This window comes from Cebus imitator, unplaced genomic scaffold (genome assembly GCF_001604975.1).
Source record: "Cebus imitator isolate Cc_AM_T3 unplaced genomic scaffold, Cebus_imitator-1.0 Scaffold767, whole genome shotgun sequence".
In the NCBI taxonomy this organism is placed as follows: Eukaryota; Metazoa; Chordata; class Mammalia; order Primates; family Cebidae; genus Cebus; species Cebus imitator.
In genome coordinates, this window is record NW_016108082.1 from 411,513 (window position 1) to 416,681 (window position 5,169).

A 5,169-nucleotide genomic window follows, 5' to 3' on the forward strand; every position below is an offset into this window, starting at 1 on the left:
AGGCAGATCATGAGGTCAGACGTTTGAGATCATCCTGGCCAACACCGTGCAACCCCATCTCCACTAAAAACACACACAAAAAAATTAGCTGGGCTTGGTAGCACCTGACTGTAATCCCAGCTACTCAGGAGGCTGAGGCAGGAGAATTGCTGGAACCTGGGAGACGGAGGTTACAGTGAGCTGAGATTGTGCCACTGCAGTCCAGCCTGGGTGACATAGCAAGACTCTGTCTCAAATAAATAAATAAGTCCTAAGAGGAAGGGAGAGGACCGTAACTGCAGATAAGGATCCATTGTTACCCTGTGGCTATAAATCTTCTCTAAAAAAAATGAAGAAAAATAAAAGAAAATGTGTTTTACCTTAAAAAAAAAAAAAAATCTTCTGAGTTGCTCGTCCTGCCAGATGTTCTGTTGATAGCTTTAGTAGCCGACAGTTTTGTATTTACACAGTCAGAACAATGAGTGCTTCTGCTTGATTCCCAGATTCTCCAACCTTCCCTTGGAGCCACACCACCTGCTGTCTTGGCACTTCATGGGTCCAATGCTGCTTCCCGAGAGGATCTGGTTGATAGACCATGACCTTGACTCATGCCTCTAAGCCTAGCTTTATTCTCAGCAGCCACCACCTTTTTGGTACTAGAACAGTGCTTTTTCTAGTACACTTATAAGTGGATGCTGAAATCACAACCTGGCCATTCGGATGTTCAACTAATGCTTTATGCCACCGAGTCCCTGGAACTCACTGGGGCTCAGGTGTGTAGCACTACCTTGTTACTTTACGGCTGGGAGTGCAAACATTGTTGATGTGTTTATTTCCCATTTTTTACTTTGGAGGTTTTGTTTTGTGAGACAAGGCCTCACTCTGTCATGCAGCCAGGAGTGTAATCATGGCTCACTGTTGCCTTGACTTCCCAGGTTCAAGCCATCTCACCTCAGCCCCCAAAAGTGCAGAGCACATGCATGAGCCACTGCACCTGGCCTACTTTTGAGCTTCGAGTTCTTTATATATTCCAGAGATGAGTCTCTGGAGATGACTCCTTGGTCTGATAGGTGGTTTGTAAACATTTTTTCCAATCTGTAGCTTATCTTTCCATCATTTTAATCGAGTCTTTCAAAGAGCAAAAGTATGGTCTCTCTTGGCAATACTCTGCCACTGTAGCAGGAGAGCAGACACAGACAGTATGTAAATGAACGTGTGGTTGTATCCCTTGAGTAAGTGTCCATTTGTGGTAAAGAGATCTCTAGACAGATCAGTGCTGAGAGGTTATTTCATTCAGTAATAGTTGAGCTGCGGATCATCTCTAACCTCATGCTTACTTTCTCGTAATCCACTGTCTTCTGTTGCTGCTGGTGGGAAAGCAATTGTCAACATGTTGTTCTTCCCACCCTCCTCAGTAGTTTTTAGGATGTTTTCTTTGTCTTTTCTGCAGTCGTGTTTGGATGGGTCTAGGTATGGATGGATTTGGGGATTGTGCCTCCTGACTCTAAAGGGTCCTGGGTCCTGTCTCTGTATTCATTCTGGATTTTTTTTTTTTTTTTTTTTTTTGAGACAGACTCTTACTCTGTCACCAGCCTGGAGTGCAGTGGCAAGATCTCAACTCACTGCAACCTCCACCTCCTGGGTTCAAGCGTTTCTCCTGCTTCAGCCTCCCAAATAGCTGGGATTACAGGCAAATACCACCATGCCTGGCTAATTTTTGTGTTTTTAGTAGAGATGGGGTTTCACCATGTTGGCCAGATTGGTCTCAAACTCCAGACCTTAGGTGATCCACTCATCTTGGCTTCCCGAAGTGCTGGGATTACAGGGATGAGCCACCACACCCGGCCTGGAATTTCTTTGAGACATGTTGGATCCTCTCATATCATCTGCCCTTTGTTGTATTTTCCAGTTGATTAATTTTCTCTTCTGTTGTTGAATTCATTTAGTTTTAAATGTCTATGAATGGTAGCCACTAATTCTGGCATCTGTAGCTCTTGGAAGTCCACTGCTCTTGTTGCCACTGACTTCTATGCTCTTTTAGTGAGGCTTCGGCTGTGGCAGTCATATGCAGCACTGGCTGAAGAATCTCAAGGTAGCTAGTGTTAGAACTGAATTAGAGGTCCACCCTGGTGGTGGGGACAAACCCCCACGCATTTGCTCACAGAAGTCATCTTCTGTGTTGATGATGATTTTTGCTCTATGAGAGCAGAGGGAAAACAGGGGCTGAGCATTTTCCCTAAACGAGAGTGGACATTCAAATACCTAGTGAGGCTGGGTGCGGTGGCTCATGCCTGTCATCCAGCACTTTGGGAGGCCAAGGCAGGTGGATCACTAGAGGTCAGGAATTCATGACCAGCCTGGCCAAAATGGAAAAACACCATCTCTAGAAAAAATACCTGCCTGTATTTTTGGGAGGCTGAGGCAGGAGTATTGCTTAAACCTGGGAGGTGGAAGTTGCAGTGAGGTGAGAGTGTGCCACTACACTCCAGCCTGGGTAGATCATAAATAAGAGAGATAAATTGACCCGCAGTTCTGTAGGCTATACAAGCACAGCTTCAGCATCTTCTTGGCCTCTGGCGAGGCCTCAGGAAGATTACAATCATGGCAGAAATGGGAATGGGTGCAAAGAGAGAGAGGAGGGGCCAGGCTCTTTATAAACAAACTGCTCTCAGGTGAACTAACAGAGCAAGAACTCACGCTTCACCAAATGCAGGATGCTAAGCCATCCACGAGGGATGTTCCCCCTCTAACAAATGTGAGATTTGGAGGGGACACACATCCAAGCTGTATCAGGCAGTAAATGTTTTGTTTTCACTCTTAGCTTCTTGAATGACAATTATTTGTTCTCCCTGGCAAGAGAGAGAGATGGATTTTCCCTCCAGGTGGAAGGCAGATGCCAGACAGGGGGCAGAGTGCCAGCCAGCTGGGGTAGCTTACCACACTGTGGAGGAGGGGCCAGGGGCCTGAAGTTGCAGGCACACAGGTGGATGTAGGTGGCCGCCAGAGTGTAGGCAGGCTGGAGATCCTGGGTGTCACAGGGGTCCTTCACACACAGGCCGAGGAATGGTTCAAGGTCCACCTGAAATCAGGGCCACCCAGTCACTGTCTCTAGCCTAGGCCCCTTCTCCATACCACTCCCCAGGGTAGACTGGGGAAAGGGCTTTCTGTGCCCAAGGGGCCAGACTCACACTCACCACCCAGAAGCAGTTCCCCAAGCTGGAATGGGGGTCCTGGAAGAAGGCCCGGCAGGTGGGGCTCTGTCCTGGGCAGGTCGGCTGAGTCTTCTCGGTGGCCCTGCAGTCACCATCCACCTGGCAGGACAGACACAAGACTTAGGCCTCCCGCTGGACCATGTGGCTTCCCCACATACATCGTTCTCAGCAGAAGACTCCCCCCAACCCTGGGTCTGCAAAGACCACTGCAGAGCCAGCAGGCCACCTGCCTCTCCTGGGACTCTGCAGCGAGCAATCCTCAAGAGCCTCAGCCAGAGGGAGGAAGGGCAGGTGCACCTGCTCACCTGCCAGGCCAGGCTGAGCTCCTCCAGGCTGTGGGCCACAGAGCCATCTGGCAACGTCAGCTCATTGCCTGCTTTATTGTCAGGTGCCCAGAGGGCCAGCGGATATGCCTGTGGGGAGGAGGGAAGCTGAGGAGGTCCTGAGAGCCCGTGATCCTCCCCCTGGAGACCTATATGAGAGACAAGCCTGAGACCCACTGAGAAGCGGTAGAATCCTGCCACCTCCACCCCAGACTCCCGGAGCCCAGGGCTCTGACTCCATAACCTCATGAAAGGAGGGAGAGAAAGCACAAGGACTGAGGACAGCATGTTTCCCCCGACCCCTCTCCACATCCTCAGCTCAAGTGGCCGGAATCCAGGCCCACCCCTTATGTTCATTGGCAGAGGGGCCACAGAAGGGCCCGCTCCACCCTTATTCCAGGGAGCCGCATGTCCCAGGGATGGGGGCAGAACGCCCTGGGCCTCAGTGCCATCATCTCAACCACAGTCACCGCCTACAGCCCACGGACCTGTCTCACTGGAAGCTGAGAATGGTGCATCCCAAAGAGGCTCTTGGTGGTGGGTCCAACCCTGCCAGGGCCCAGACTCACCGTGGTGCCAGAGGCCCAGAGTCAGGCTGCAGAGGCTGGTGGGCATGTCACAAGAGACGGAGACCCCATCCTTACTGGCCAGCTCAATCCTGGGGACGTCCCTCCGTGTCATGGCAGGGGGCAGCTGGAGGTCTGGACAGCTCTCCCCCAGCAGGTATGAGTTGTATAGCCTGTAGACCTGTGGACCAGAGTGGGTGGGCAGGAGGGCTGACCCACAGCCAAGGGACAAGCTTGAAAGTGCCATCCCCCAGAAAACCTGCCCCAGGCACAGGTCTCCAGGGGAAGCTTGGGCCTCTCCTCACCTGTAGGCTGGGGTAGAAGATGAGGGTCACATGTTTCAGCTCCATGGTCAGGCCCATGAGCCCCAAGCCTGTCCAGCTCAGCATCAGGGAGAATGTGTTGTGAGCAAAGTCTTGGGCCAGGAGGATGCTGCCGCACTGGAGGCTGAGGTCCGACACCCGGCCGTCGAAAGTCACCACATGCTGTGCCCCAGCCACCAGGGCATGGTCTGGGGAGAAGCAGCTCCAAAGGCAGGGTGAGTGGAGCCAGCTCCACCCACCGCAGTGGGAGCACAATGCCTGCTGGGCACCCCAATGCCTAGAGCCCCGGCTTAGCCTGCGCTGAGGCCAGGAGTCCTCCTCCCCTGGTGCAGCAGCCAGAGGCCCAGTGATCCCCCACCAGCTTCAGGATGACATGAGCTGAAGGGCTACAGCCAATTCAGCCGTAATGAGGAATTGAGTCCTGAGACCCGCTACAAAACTGCTGTGCTAAGTAACAAAACCTGGCTCAGACCCATGTATTCTATGCTTCCATTTATATCAGATGTCCAGTGCAGGCACAGCCATGGACACAGCAGGCAGACTGGCAGCTGCAGGGTTTCATTTGTGGGTAGAAACGTTTTAAAATCGATTATGGTGAGGCATGCACAGCTCTGAATAAACTAGAAGCCACAGAATCATGCACTTAAAATTCACAGATTGGCCAGGCACGGTGGTGCTAAGCCATCCCAGCGCTTTGCAGGGCTGAGGTAGGAGGATCACTTGAACCCAGGAGGTCAAGGGTGCAGTGAGCCGAGAGCACACCACT

General features: G+C 51.9%; 1 long non-coding RNA gene across 1 annotated transcript; it reads right to left on the reverse strand.

Moving 5' to 3' along the window:
* Positions 1 to 3,025: 3,025 nt before the first annotated feature.
* On the reverse strand, positions 3,026 to 4,225 carry LOC108297055. Its single transcript, XR_005198516.1, has 3 exons — positions 4,084 to 4,225; positions 3,174 to 3,290; positions 3,026 to 3,058 (listed from the first exon to the last, which is right to left on the reverse strand). It is a non-coding gene; the product is annotated as an uncharacterized LOC108297055 (long non-coding RNA).
* Positions 4,226 to 5,169: the final 944 nt, after the last annotated feature.